Source organism: Lissotriton helveticus, chromosome 3_1, assembly GCF_964261635.1.
Source record: "Lissotriton helveticus chromosome 3_1, aLisHel1.1, whole genome shotgun sequence".
NCBI classification, from domain to species: domain Eukaryota; kingdom Metazoa; phylum Chordata; class Amphibia; order Caudata; family Salamandridae; genus Lissotriton; species Lissotriton helveticus.
In genome coordinates, this window is record NC_136061.1 from 2,024,633,735 (window position 1) to 2,024,649,789 (window position 16,055).

Genomic DNA, 16,055 nt, shown 5'->3' on the forward strand with positions numbered 1-16,055 from the left:
TGGCATTACGAGGCCATGATGAAACTGAAGAGTCTCTAAATCCTGGCGTGTTCAGGGGCCTTGTTGATTTTGTCTCCAACATTGACAGCGCTATGGAAACACATTTAAAAACAGCCACGTGTTTAAAGGCACTTCTAAAACTATCCAAAATGAATTGCTGGACTGTATGCTGGAAGTAATAAGAGACTATATTATACAGCAGTAGAGAACCACTGATTATGTAGCTATCCATGCTGATGATACAACTGATGTCTCTACTAAGACACAGTCAGTTCTGGTCTTCCGCTACATTGATGGAAATTGCAAGGTAGCTGAAAGATTTTATTGTTTCACACATCTAAAAGACTCATCTGCAGAAACAATTGCCTAAGCCATTCTTAATGAATTAAACATTGTTTTCCCTGAGCAATGTGCTAAAGGAAAAGTAATTGCTCAAAGCTTCGATGGTGCCAGCGTCATGCGTGGTGCAACAGGTGGGGTGTAAAAGAAAATCAGGGATGTTTACCCAAATGCACATTATATTCACTGCTATGCCCACCAACTTAACCTAATTATGGAACAGGCTTCCTCCAAAATATCTAGAGTTAAAATTTTCTTTTCAGAGATTGGTGGTATAACAGCGTTTTTTTGCACGTTCCCCGAAAAGGACAGAAATTCTTGAACAAATAGTTTCAAGAAGACTTCCAAGAGGGTCTGCAACTCGCTGGAACTTCAATGTTCGAGCAATATTGCTAATTTATAAATTCAGAGAAGATCTTCTTGAATGCATGTCAACCATTGCAAAGAGTGGTGATTTTGAGTCGAATACTATATGTGAAGTTAAGGGATTTAGTAGAACATTAGATGATAGAGAGTTTATATTCTTTCTGTTTCTTTTTTTCCAAATAATGCCCCAGGTAGACATTTTATATAATCAATTGCAAAAGCGAGACTTTGACACTGTGTCTGTCCAGAAAGCTACTACAGACTTTGTGACAAGCATCACCAAAGTACGAGAATCCATTGACAGTTTGGATTCTACACTGCCACAAGAATGTACATTTGTAAACCGGAGACTGCAAATAAATACTTTGACCCAAGAAGCAAAAGAATTCTGCGACATTATTGTGGTCTATGCCAGAGAGCGCTTTGCTTTCACAAAGCATCTTGTAAGTGCAACACTTTTGCGAAGTGACCTTTTTGAAAGCCATCACAAATCTTTCCCAGCTGAGGCACTCGCAGAAACGGTAGAAGTCAATCCTATGTTGGACAAAGCCAGATTGAGTACAGAACTTTCGGTCCTGTATGGAAGATGAGACTTCCGTCAAACTACTGGTGGTGCCATGGCTTTATTTAGCTTTTTGTGTGAAAACAACTTAGAGAAATCCTTTTCTGAGACCATAAAGCTCTTAAGAGTTGTCATTACTACACCCATGACAACAGCAGAATCTGAGCGATGTTTTTCCACACTAAAGAGGGTAAAAACGTTTTTGCGAAACACTATGACTCAAGCTAGACTTAATGCTTTGGCTATGCTGTCAATGGAAAAAGAACTAATAAAGGAAATACCAGAATTCAACAAAAGAACAATCGAAAAGTTTGTTCATATTAAAGATCGACGAGCAAACTTTCTATATAAATAGAAAATATGAATCTGATGTGTGATCATAGTTTCAAGTGTTTATAGCTCAGTTTGTTTTGTATGATAATATTAGAAAGTACTGTTGGAAATGTTCTCATTCCATTTAATATTCATACAACTCCTGTACAGTTGATATGTATTTATATATGTGTGCTTATGTATCTGTGAATTTATATATATTTGTTTTCATATTTTAATATTATTTAAAATATTTTTGTTGTTAGTGTTTTGAGGGTATATATCTTTATATGTACAACATTTAGTTATTTTCCTAATTTATTTTTATTTAACCGTTTTCTACTGTACTGACAGGGACAGAAACCCTTCTACCTGAGATTGACATGCAAAGTATTTAAATATTATTTTTATTTTTTCAATTGTGTTTAAAAATATCATATTTTTTTTGAAAGTTCTTAAAATGTACATTTATTTATTTCCATAATCTCTTTTTGTTTAACTTTTTCTGCTGTGCTGGCTGAAGGGCACAAGGACCTGAGAGTGGCATTCAAACAATTTACATAGTATTATTTAAAATAATTTTGTTTGTGTTTACAAACATCGTATTGGTTTTGAAGGGATATTTCTTAAAATATACATTTATTTATTTTCGTATTTTATTTTTATGTAGCCATTTTCTACTATACTGACTGCCACAAGGGCCTGAGAGTGGCATGCAAAGTATTTAAAAATAAAGTAAAACATTTTTACCTAGCCTGCTTATGCATATACATTTTTGTTCTTTCTTTCTTAAATAAATGAAAGATTTTGAATGGATATTTCTTATATTTTAAGCAATGCATATTACACTCATTTCTTAACTTATTTTTATTTAGTGGTTTTCTATAATACTGATAGACCCAAGAGCTTCAGAGTGCTATATGTACTATTTAAATACAATATTTACTTAATTATTTTGCAAAATTTCCTTGCTCAAAATGCAAAGCTTTTGCTGACTTCCTAAAAATTAGAGGTGGTGTCTAGCAAGTTGTGCCACTGGTGTGGCCATCGTACAATGGTAAAAGTCGGCATGGAGCGCCCTGTTGGACTGTGAGATGGTGTCAGTAGCGGACTGATGTGCGAATGGGGCCAAAGGCAGCGCAACAATATTTTCTACAATATTTTCGGAGTAGAAGACACCACAAGGCGCTGAGATGCCAAGATCCGGATGGCACCGAGGTGATGTCTAAGTTGCGGACCGATGTGCGAATGGGGCCAAAGGCAGCGCAACAATATTTTCTGTATGGAAGATACCACTAGGCGTTGAGATGCCAAGATTCGGATGGCACCGAGGTGATGTCTAGCAAGTTGTGCCACTGGTGTGGCCATCGTACAATGGTAAAAGTCGGCGTGGGGCGCCCTGTTGGCCTGTGAGATGGTGTCAGTAGCGGACTGATGTGCGAATGGGGCCAAAGGCAGCGCAACAATATTTTCTGACTGACACCACAAGGCGCTGAGATGCCAAGATCCGGATGGCACCGAGGTGATGTCTAAGTTGCGGACTGATGTGCGAATGGGGCCAAAGGCAGCGTAACAAGATTTTCTGTATGGAAGATACCACTAGGCGTTGAGATGCCAAGATTCGGATGGCACCGAGGTGATGTCCAGCAAGTTGCTGTACTGGTGTGGTCATCCTACAATGCTGAAACTCGGCGTGGGTCGCCCCATTAGCCTGTGAGATGGCGTCAGTAGCGGACCGATGTGCGAATAGGCCGAAGGCAGCACAACGCGCCAAGATCCGGATGTCACCGTGGTGGTTTCATAGTTGAGAGGCACTTCATCTGCAGTGGGGCGCCGAGATCCGGATGGCACCGAGGTGATGTCTAGCAAGTTGCTGTACTGGTGTGGTCATCCTACAATGCTGAAATGTAGTGGGGCGCCCCTTTACCGTTTCAGTTGCCATTCAGCTGAGTTTCGGCTGCTCTTGATGCTACAGCGACAGGCGGCTGCAAGAGGACTCTCAAAATGGCGGCCTGTTCTTTGGATTTGGGCCTGGTCCACTAAAATGGCCCTGGGACACCTTAGAACTCGGACGCTCGATTTTTTTTTTCCTTTCCTGTACATTCAAAAAAAGGTAAATGCCTGGTACGTTACACGCTTCATCTGCCACGATGAACTCTCCAGAGGAACCGAAAAAATATATAGTTGTGGTAACTATACTATGCATCGTCATATGGAGAGGTGGCACCAATTAATTATAGTGCTGCATAAAAGAGAGATTTGGAGGAGAACCCCTGACCTGCTAGTACATTCATCAAAGAAGTGGCACTGAGAGCTTCAGAGGCAAGGGAAACGGTCCCAAATATTTAGAAGAACTTTGGAAAGATTAAAATGACATGTTTAGATTGTGGCAAATTAATTTCATGTGGACAGATGAGTGTTACTCTAATAAATACAGCATATGAACGTCATCATAGTCGATGGTTGGTAGAGACATTTTGACTATATCCTGGACCTGCCCGTCCTCGCCCAAAATGGCGCCGGAATAAATGGGACTCGTAACTCCTTGTTGTGTACTGGTTGCAGAACCTTGAAATCACGAGATACGTATGCAGTTTTGAAGCACATGGCGGGCGGGGACGAGAATTGATTGAATATTTCGACATCCCTATTGATATTAAGTTCTGATGTGTTATTGATTACTGTACTGTTGAAAGTTCGAATTAACGTCACCCATGGTACTTGCCCGCAAATGTATATCTAGATAATTTTATTGTAAGTGGCCCTGTCGTATTTTAATTATAAAATGTACGTCCACCGATTCCGTAACTGTTAGACACCTTAGTTCTTGCAACCTAATGGCCCGCCCGTTACGTTCCTCTACAGTGTAAATGTCTATTCATCATATACGATTACAGTTTGCTCTGTGGCAGGCCCACGTGGTTATAGGCTCGTATTTGTATAATGAAATTTTCACAATAAAGGTTTTTAAAAGAAAACATGGTAGTAGTATATACATTGGTAAAGTTTTTAATAATAGTCACTGTTTTAGAATCATTAAAAGGCAAGTGAAATAAAGCAGACCAATTACATGAAGGGTAAAAGGTATAATACGAAGGAACGCAGTAAAGATAAATGGTCAAGGGCTGTTGTGTTTTCTATTCCTGCAACATAAAGTGATCGATAAGAATCTCATATGCAGGCGTATCGGCGACTAAGACAGCAGGTCGACCCTCTTTTGCTCAACGGCTCCGTCATGGGACGAAGAAACGCTCTTTTTCTCGAAAAAAGAATATATTTTACTTGCAGGACAGTTGTAAATTTTCCGGGAAAGTACATTAGCCTGGAACATTATAACATATATTTAAGAAAAAATAATGTTCGGAAGTAATAAAAAGCGTAATTTTTAGGTCATATGACCAAGCCTTTCATCATTAGAATAAGAAAAGTAAAATGAACCAATGAAAAGTTTTATTAACAAGTCACATGACTTGTTATGCTTACGTTACGCGCTGCGCGCCCCGGATGACTTCCGGATGCGCTAACGCGGCGCGTCATATGACGCATTACGCGACAACGCAGGTCCAGAATATAGTCAAAATGTGTCCACCAACCAGCGGTCGGAACACAACCCCTTTCAGCAGGCTAAATAGTTCTGTTAAATGACAACAGAAGGGACAGGCAACAAGAACCATCAGTCAAAGAGGGGAGGGCTAGTTCTTCTCTACCGGGTTACATTGGGGCGCTACCAGAACTGATCGAATTGGTAGTCTACAGTGTTTCTGGATGTTTCAGACTGAAGCTGGGGTTAGCATGAGAGCAGCACCATTTCGTAGCTCCGTCGTGGCCATTCCGCAACCAATCATGGCAGCCGCTTTTTATCGTTATTTTGGGCGGGGTGGGTGGCGGAGCCGAGCTGTTTTGCAGCCATCATTGTGTGGAGCTCAGTTCATTTCACTAGTTTTGTATTTGTCATGAGGGGTTGTTCCTAATGTTTCTATTTTAGCGAGGTCAAAAAGAGATCCCATTAGTGGCCTACTGATTTTGCTCGATTCCTTTTCTTTTTTTTTTTACACGATTTTTCGTTATCTGCAAAGACTAAACAGAGTATTGCGACTCTGTGTTTGTTTGTAAATAGAGAATGAACCAAAGAGAACCAATTCTAAAACAGTAAATACTTGGATAACAATCAATCAAATGGAGAGAGAAGCAGGCACGACGTATTACAACGGGGGCAAAGGCCTGCGTTAACTACCCTTCACTATGTGCAAAGAGAGAGTACTCCTAATAGAAATGAAGGGGGGGGGGGCACCATTCAAAGCAGATCAGTGTGCATAAACACGAAAATGTTTTCACTTACCACGTACTTGACATTCGACAGCTTATGATATTTGCTATTAAAAAACCATTGAAATTCACTGAAAAAACCATAGGTTATAGACCATATATAGTTAGGAATTAGCATTTACAAAACCTTGAAAATTCACTGAAAAAACCATAGGTTATAGACCATATATAGTTAGGAATTAGCATTTAAAAAACCTTATTTTACTCACACAAAACCATTGAAATTCCATATATAGTTAGTTGCACTAACTATATATCGCGCACCCGCAATCCACTGCTGATGATGTCACATATTACATCATTCATGACATGGTCAGTGACATCACTGATGACATCACTGATGACATCTCAAATGACATCACTGATGACATCACTGATGACATCTCATTTGACATCAATGACCACATCACTGATGATATCATTCATGTGACAATACAATGCATCTCCTCACATTTTAATATAACCTCTGTTTCACCCAGTGTTAAAAACAGAGTATAATTTTTGAAACTATTGACACACCAATACTAGTTACTACATACGTACTCACTGATTCCTACGTCTACACACACATTCACTCATTCACCCATACAATCATTCATACATACAATCACTCATCTTTACAACACTATCATATGCACTCATACATCTATACAGACACTCACACTCTGCCACTCATCCATGGAGTTACTCACACACCTAGTCAGTCCTGTAAAGAATCAATCACACTTCCATTTTCTTGTCTATACAGTTAAACATAGAGCACCTTACATTTTCAAACATATACTAACACATACTTACTTTCTTATAGAATCATTGATACAAGTACACATTGATCTGCACAGAGTCACACACCTCCCAGCCAGCCACACATACACTCAGTCTCCCATACAAATACTTGGACAATCAATCAATAACCCATATAGTTAATCATATAGCTACTGATCAACACATGCAGCAGTTTACAGAACAACAGACATAATGATGCACAAATTAAGACAGTTTAGTCACTAACCCATGCACTCAGTGAGACACATTTAATCACTCACTCATACATTCAGTCATGCACCTACTAAATCCTTCGTCCAGACAGTTATACATCTACTCATTCTTCAATAGGTAAAACATATTTAAACTTTATAGAAACACACAGTCACTGGATGATGTCATCAGTGATGTCATCAGTGATGTCATTTGAGATGTCATCAGTGATGTCATCAGTGATGTCACTGACCATGTCATGAATGATGTAATATGTGACATCATCAGCAGTGGATTGCGGGTGCGCGATATATAGTTAGTGCAACTAACTATATATGGAATTTCAATGGTTTTGTGTGAGTAAAATAAGGTTTTTTAAATGCTAATTCCTAACTATATATGGTCTATAACCTATGGTTTTTTCAGTGAATATATATATATATATATATATATATATATATATATATATATATATATATATATATATATTAATACCCCCAGGCAACCCCAAAATTACCCTTTGTACCAGTGCCAATAGCCCTACCCCCTTAAAATTCTAAAATTACCCTTACCACCCTAATACCCATACCCCCTAAACCCTAAAATTACCCTTACCACCCCAAAACCCAAACCAACCCTGAACCCTAAAATTACCCTTACAACCCCAAACCCTAAAACTTTAAATTACCCTTGGCACCACAAAACCCAAATTTGTCCGAGCCCTAAAATTACCCTGGGCACCCTAAAATTCAAACCCACCCTGAATCCTAAAATTTACCTTGGCACCCCAAAACATATACCCATCCTGAACCCTAAAACTAATCTTGGCAACACAAACCTATACCCCTACACCCCAAAACCCAAACCCACCCTAAACCCTATACTTACCTTATACTTACATGTAAAACACATATGCTTTTACCATGCTTGCCTATACAAAGAAATTCACGTAAAGGCATGTGTGGTAAAGGTATATGCATTATAATGCTTTGCATTGTAATGCTATGCATTGTAATAGCATTGCGATGTAATGGTACTTGCGTTGTAATCTGGCATGCGTTGTAATGGCATGCATTGTATTGGATTCGTTGTAATGGATATTTCCCTTCTCAGGTGGCCGGTGATGTGGCTGCGGCGTGGGATGTTCAGGATGAGTTTGGCGGAGGTGTTCTTGATGTTCTGCAGTTTCTTTTGGAGTTTCTGGGTGGTGCTGGATAGAGTGCTGACAAGCTCATGGGTGACAGTTTTCCTGTACTCACTGGGGACACACTGGAAGATTTCATGAAGTAGATGGAGCATGTGGAAATAGGAGGAATAAACAACGTTGATTTGGTGGTTTCTTGAGAGAGAGAAGTCCAGGAGGTTGCCAAGGTTTCGCATGTAGTCAGTGGGCGTGGGGGGGGTTCCAAGTGCTGCAGACCCCCTCTGCCTGGGCCACCAAGAGTCAACCAAGGCAGAGGGGGTGGCAACACTTGGGGGTGGATGCCAGGTTGAGGACTTAGGTCTTGTTTGAGTTAGTTAAGCTTGAGGCAGCTGTCCTTCATCCTGGTGGTGACTGCATTTATCCTGTTGTGGAAGTTGCTCTTGGCAGCTGTGGGTTCTTCTGTGAGGTAGAGAATCAGCTGGATGTTATCGGCGTAGGAGACAACATTGAGTCTGTGGTTCTTGACGATGGCTACAAATGGGGCCTGAAGAGCTTGGGGCTCAGGGAGGAGCCTTGAGACCCTTTGCAGCTGATCTCTGTGGGTTTTCAGTTGAATGGTGGAAGTCTTACTCTCTGTGTTCGGCCGGTGAGGAAGGAGCAGATCTATCCAGGGCTTTGTTCCAGATGCTGGCATCGTGGAATCTTGTGCAGAGGGTGTGGTGGGAAACGGTGTTGAAGGCGGCTGAGAGGTCCAGCAGGAAGAGGGAAGTGGTTTCCCATTGGTCGAGGCATTTGCTTTTAGGTTTGAGGCTCCAGATATCTCCTTGGAACAGAAGGAGGCCTGAAGGCCCTTTAACTTCGGCCTTTGTTATGGGCCCAGGTGAAATCTGATAAGCTGCTGCCCCCCTCCACTTGCACATTGCAGCTCGGAATGATAGCAGGCAACATGTAGCAGCAGGCGCTGCTGAATGTGTCAGTTACAAATGGGGTTTTTGTTTGGCTAAGGTATACACCTAAGCCAAGCAGTACCCACCACCACTCAGGTTAATTCAGATGCTAGATTACCTGTGCTCCTCGTCTGATAGCTTGGCGCAGAGGAGGCTTATCAAAGAGGCAATGTGTAAAGTATTTCTGCAACGCATAGTAAAGTAACACAGTGAAAGACAAAGCAAAACACTCCACACTAGTTCTAGAAAAATAGACCATCTTTATGTAATTAAAACCAGGCCTAAAGGACAACAATCTAATAGTCTATCAAGAGTTATGCCAGTACTAGTAACGTTAATAGCTCATCACAGTGCTCAGAAACCTTTGAGGGAGTTACAGTAATCCTCAAATGAGCCCACCGGCCTCCCCTGCCTCGAAAAGGTTTTCAATGCAGTGGGGGTTGAAGTTAGCCTGCACAGGCCTTCGGGACAGTACCTGGGGCTTGGAGTCACTGCTCTAATTGTCGGCGGTCTCGCACACGGGGTCCACGTGGTAGGAAGAGGAGTTGGGCTCTGGCATGGCCGCTGTAGCACAGGCAGGTCTGTGGCCCCATACTGCTGTGTTGGTGGGCCTCACACATGGAGCTCGTGTTGGTAAGAGGTACAGAGGCAGGCAGGACTGGTGTTCAGCCACAGTAGATGCAGTCTTGTGAATCTTCGGCCCAAAGAGCCTGGAGAGAGCGAGCTCAGATCGTTGTGTTGCTAGGCAACCAGAATGCGCTCACGCCACTCGGTGCTCCCGGTGCTGACTGAGGGTAAAGGTCTACACCGCTGCGGTATCTTCAGAAACAGCAGTGTCGAGTACGACTAGTAGCAAAAGGTGACTGAGCGCCAACACAGCAGGCGCTAGACTGTGTGAGTGTGTCTGGTGGCCCAATAACATATAAATATACCTGACAGGAGGAAAGCTAACAAGTTCTTGGGAACTTGTAGGATATAGAGGCCCAGTTGTCCCTCATTGCAGAGGTAGCAGGGAGCAGGCCAACATAGCTGAGCAGAGTGCATAGGCAGTACAGCAAAGCTAGTGACAAAGGGGCAGTCCTTCCTAGCAGCGTTGTACCTCATAGTTGCAGAGTCTCCGCCAGACCCCAAAGTGAACTAATTTGGGGATGTCACAGCGAGGTCCAGTACTAATACCAAAATGTGTCTTTGAAGTGGGGGGGACAACAAAAGACGGCTGTCTTTGATCCTCAAAAGGCCCCTGCCCTTTCTTCTCTGGCTCCAGGCACACTACAGGCGGTTATATAGCTATTTGTGTTGGAATAGGCATAGCCCTATTCAGGTGGAGGTGTCAGCCCCTCCCTCCTTCTATGTTTAATGAAGTCTTAGTGCGGTGCTATAATTTGACTTGATAATGTCAAAGCTTTCAAATGTTAAAAAGATACACTTTTTGAAGAGCGTTCACTTTCACATTTGTAGTCCTGTCAAGTACAACTCATTAGTGGTCAGACTAGTGCTGGTGTCCGCATCACCACACTAGAATGCTTTATTCATTCAAGCTATAGCACACCTGGGCCCTAACCACCTTGCATGCTTTCTGAGTAGCTGCATTTAGGGCGCAAGCACGCTGGCAGTAAGTGCATCGTGGTCTTGAACAGCATGCAGTCTGTCCCACTTAGTTTCTTGGCAAAATCACATTTCGGCACTGCCTGGAAAAAATAATCACCAATCTCTTGCCAAACTGCCTGCTTTCCCACAGTGTAAAACACTTTCTTCAGTTAGCGCAAGTCATAAACAAAAAAAATTCCTTACCCGGCTGGCAGAGAGTGCTCCAAGTAGAACCAAGGGGTCGCCCTATGCCAACTGTTGTTTTCCAGAAAGGCGATGGACTGTAGGCTACTTAGAGGTGGCAGTGGCCTTGGTGCTGAAAGTTTTCAACCTTGGGGTCTGGTTGCTGGAAATGATCACTGGCGTATCTGTCCTCTGACTCTCTAGCCCCCTGAATGTAGCCGGTGTAAAACCTTAACTCACCATCCCTCCTCTAGTCACATGAGGTGTTCCCATACCTCTGCTCACTACTTCAACAGGATTCTAGAGTTCGGGCCAGCGGCACAGATGCTCACTGAAATGCACACATACTCAAACATACACACACATTCGTTCACATAGATTCATGTTTAAACATGGGCATGCACTTCTTTGCAGAAATATTCAACTCTACGCAAAATTTCACACATCATCATGCTTGCAGAGACCCAGGAGCTCACTTGCACTCATGCACATTCCATTAAAAAACACCTGAATGTATTATTTTATTTGTTTTGTGTAAAACATTATTGTACAGGAAGCACATTGGCTTGAAACATTACATGAATGCAATGTAATTGCTGGTAATAATTATTGTTTTAATTCTTTTAGCACATGAAAAATTGGAGTTAAAACTGGTTGTGATATAATCACATTCAAGATCAGTACTGAGAGATATCGAAAGAGGACAAGTGGTAGTTCTGACTCAGCTGTAACAGGACATTGATCAAAACTCAGCTTCGTGGTCCTTAATCTCAGGCCACAAGGTAGGACATGGTTCTCTATTTACGGCAAAGGTCCACATTCAGCTGTATATGGATGCCAACTGTGTGGTCTTTAGGTGTGGAGGACTGCCTGTTGGCTTATCCTAGCAGAACAGTTCAGAGAGTGTGAGCTTGTAGCGAGTTGAAAGTTCAAGGGAATCATTTTTTGTTTTTCATCATAAACTATGAAAATTCCCAAAATGTTGATTTTGAAATCTTTTATTTTTTTATACACTTTCATTTATTTAACTGTGGCCTGATAATCCCTTACAATCTCTTAATGCTTTTCACCATTAAAGCCTTTAAACCCCAAACTGCCCATATATTTTATCCTTTCTTCCTGCTTAAAAAAGTACTACTCTAGTTCATTATAGCCCTCTACTACTACTTAGTGCTACCCCAAAATCTCCTAACTATCCCGTAAAGCTAATTATACTTGAATTATTAAAATTCATTGCTAGTCTCAGGCCCCTTTATCCCACCTCATTTTAAATGCTCCTGTCTACTTTAGGAGGATGCCTCTTACCCCTGATCCCAGTACACTCATCTTTGCTCTATAATGCATGGCATTTTACCATGTTTTAGGCCACTGTTTATTTTCATTCTAGTTTTTTCAGTCGACAATATTTTTTACAGCAATATTTTTCAGAGTATGTACAGTGAGTTGGATATATAAAATCGATCTAATGTGTTGTGACAGTTCTGACTGTTGTCCATTTAGTAATAGGATCACTGATAGGACTAGCACTGTCTGTAGGCTGTAATTTTAGTCTGTCTTGTGTGTAAAATAGGTCATTTCATCAATGTCTAGAATATCAAAATGGTCTAACTGCAATGTTAAACTCTTAATTGAAAAAATATGCATTTATTTTGCTGTGTTGGGTACAGATGAGTACTGGATATATCAGAGATCTGCCTAGAACCCTTTTAAAGGGTATTGCTCAATTAGTCTCTCATTCTTTTGAAGACATTTTTCAATATGTTTTGTATTATTTGCCATCTAAAGTCAAGTCAAAATTAGTACACCCTTTAAATTCTAGGCAGATCACTGAATTGACATGCTCAAGCTTTTCAATCACCACTGGTGTTGTGCATGCTATGGCACCTAGCCTCGAAGCTCACACCATATTTTAATTATTAACAGGATCCCAGGAGGAATTCTGCAAATATTTACAAGGCTATACCGCTTGGGGAACAGCTGTTCGTGCTGCTGCAGTTACATTCCTGTCAGACTGAAGATGGATGTGGATGAATAATTGCTTTTGCTTGTGTGTGCATGACAATTTATATTAGTGTTTATTTAGTATTTTGCGTAATATCGTTTTTGTGTCTTCAACCAAGGGAATTTTAAAAAACAGGCTAGGTTTTCTATTTCCAATCTGATATATTGCTGGACACAATGAACACAGTTGACAGTTTACTCATAAACCCATTTTTGGGTTTGACACATGCAGATAAACTGCAAGTGAAAACATTAGGAGCTGATAAACCTTAAATTAAAATTGAGCAGTCGACAAAAGATAGGGGAAAGGGGTACACACGTCGCTTTACCAGTACCTGGTATGATAGGATTGAGTGGCTTACTGGTAGCGCTTCTAAAAATGCTTTATTCTGTTTCCCATGCTTACTCTTTGGAGGTGAAGTTACCTGGACAAAAACAGGAGTTACTGACCTAAAGCATCTGGCTGAAAAAATAATAAAACATGATTCCTGTAAATCCCATTTGACAAATATGTTGAAATTATCTCTCTTTGGAAAATCGGACATTGTACAGCAATTAAACGAAGCATACCGTGTGGGAGTAAGAAAACATAATGCAGAAGTGGATAAAAACCGATACATTTTATCAAAATTGATTGACTGTATTCGATTTTGTGGTGCCTTTGAATTGGCATTACGAGGCCATGATGAAACTGAAGAGTCTCTAAATCCTGGCGTGTTCAGGGGCCTTGTTGATTTTGTCTCCAACATTGACAGTGCTATGGAAACACATTTAAAAACAGCCACGTGTTTAAAGGCACTTCTAAAACTATCCAAAATGAATTGCTGGACTGTATGCTGGAAGTAATAAGAGACTATATTATACAGCAGTAGAGAACCACTGATTATGTAGCTATCCATGCTGATGATACAACTGATGTCTCTACTAAGACACAGTCAGTTCTGGTCTTCCGCTACATTGATGGAAATTGCAAGGTAGCTGAAAGATTTTATTGTTTCACACATCTAAAAGACTCATCTGCAGAAACAATTGCCTAAGCCATTCTTAATGCATTAAACATTGTTTTCCCTGAGCAATGTGCTAAAGGAAAAGTAATTGCTCAAAGCTTCGATGGTGCCAGCGTCATGCGTGGTGCAACAGGTGGGGTGTAAAAGAAAATCAGGGATGTTTACCCAAATGCACATTATATTCACTGCTATGCCCACCAACTTAACCTAATTATGGAACAGGCTTCCTCCAAAATATCTAGAGTTAAAATTTTCTTTTCAGAGATTGGTGGTATAACAGCGTTTTTTTGCACGTTCCCCGAAAAGGACAGAAATTCTTAAACAAATAGTTTCAAGAAGACTTCCAAGAGGGTCTGCAACTCGCTGGAACTTCAATGTTCGAGCAATATTGCTAATTTATAAATTCAGAGAAGATCTTCTTGAATGCATGTCAACCATTGCAAAGAGTGGTGATTTTGAGTCGAATACTATATGTGAAGTTAAGGGATTTAGTAGAACATTAGATGATAGAGAGTTTATATTCTTTCTGTTTCTTTTTTTCCAAATAATGCCCCAGGTAGACATTTTATATAATCAATTGCAAAAGCGAGACTTTGACACTGTGTCTGTCCAGAAAGCTACTACAGACTTTGTGACAAGCATCACCAAAGTACGAGAATCCATTGACAGTTTGGATTCTACACTGCCACAAGAATGTACATTTGTAAACCGGAGACTGCAAATAAATACTTTGACCCAAGAAGCAAAAGAATTCTGCGACATTATTGTGGTCTATGCCAGAGAGCGCTTTGCTTTCACAAAGCATCTTGTAAGTGCAACACTTTTGCGAAGTGACCTTTTTGAAAGCCATCACAAATCTTTCCCAGCTGAGGCACTCGCAGAAACGGTAGAAGTCAATCCTATGTTGGACAAAGCCAGATTGAGTACAGAACTTTCGGTCCTGTATGGAAGATGAGACTTCCGTCAAACTACTGGTGGTGCCATGGCTTTATTTAGCTTTTTGTGTGAAAACAACTTAGAGAAATCCTTTTCTGAGACCATAAAGCTCTTAAGAGTTGTCATTACTACACCCATGACAACAGCAGAATCTGAGCGATGTTTTTCCACACTAAAGAGGGTAAAAACGTTTTTGCGAAACACTATGACTCAAGCTAGACTTAATGCTTTGGCTATGCTGTCAATGGAAAAAGAACTAATAAAGGAAATACCAGAATTCAACAAAAGAACAATCGAAAAGTTTGTTCATATTAAAGATCGACGAGCAAACTTTCTATATAAATAGAAAATATGAATCTGATGTGTGATCATAGTTTCAGGTGTTTATAGCTCAGTTTGTTTTGTATGATAATATTAGAAAGTACTGTTGGAAATGTTCTCATTCCATTTAATATTCATACAACTCCTGTACAGTTGATATGTATTTATATATGTGTGCTTATGTATCTGTGAATTTATATATATTTGTTTTCATATTTTAATATTATTTAAAATATTTTTGTTGTTAGTGTTTTGAGGGTATATATCTTTATATGTACAACATTTAGTTATTTTCCTAATTTATTTTTATTTAACCGTTTTCTACTGTACTGACAGGGACAGAAACCCTTCTACCTGAGATTGACATGCAAAGTATTTAAATATTATTTTTATTTTTTCAATTGTGTTTAAAAATATCATATTGGTTTTGAAAGTTCTTAAAATGTACATTTATTTATTTCCATAATCTCTTTTTGTTTAACTTTTTCTGCTGTGCTGGCTGAAGGGCACAAGGACCTGAGAGTGGCATTCAAACAATTTACATAGTATTATTTAAAATAATTTTGTTTGTGTTTACAAACATCGTATTGGTTTTGAAGGGATATTTCTTAAAATATACATTTATTTATTTTCGTATTTTATTTTTATGTAGCCATTTTCTACTATACTGACTGCCACAAGGGCCTGAGAGTGGCATGCAAAGTATTTAAAAATAAAGTAAAACATTTTTACCTAGCCTGCTTATGCATATACATTTTTGTTCTTTCTTTCTTAAATAAATGAAAGATTTTGAATGGATATTTCTTATATTTTAAGCAATGCATATTACACTCATTTCTTAACTTATTTTTATTTAGTGGTTTTCTAAAATACTGATAGACCCAAGAGCTTCAGAGCGCTATATGTACTATTTAAATACAATATTTACTTAATTATTTTGCAAAATTTCCTTGCTCAAAATGCAAAGCTTTTGCTGACTTCCTAAAAATTAAATGTTTGTTTCAAATTGATATTTCTTATACATGTAGCTATTTAATATGTCATAA

At 39.8% G+C, this 16,055-nt stretch overlaps 2 protein-coding genes across 6 annotated transcripts in view; one reads left to right on the forward strand and one right to left on the reverse strand.

The window, feature by feature from the left end:
- Positions 1–16,055, reverse strand: part of LOC144825247 (uncharacterized) — a 300,861-nt gene that overhangs the window by 86,454 nt on the left and 198,352 nt on the right. The window lies entirely within an intron of this gene.
- Positions 1–16,055, forward strand: part of LOC144825246 (F-actin-capping protein subunit alpha-1-like) — a 523,698-nt gene that overhangs the window by 82,469 nt on the left and 425,174 nt on the right. For 3 of the 4 annotated variants that reach the window (XR_013609351.1, XR_013609350.1, XM_078684085.1), the window contains exon 3: positions 11,372–11,526. The exons of the other annotated variant lie outside the window; for it this stretch is intronic. The gene's annotated coding sequence lies outside the window, so the exon portion shown is untranslated. The remainder of the gene's footprint in view (positions 1–11,371; positions 11,527–16,055) is intronic. 4 annotated transcript variants of the gene reach the window in all.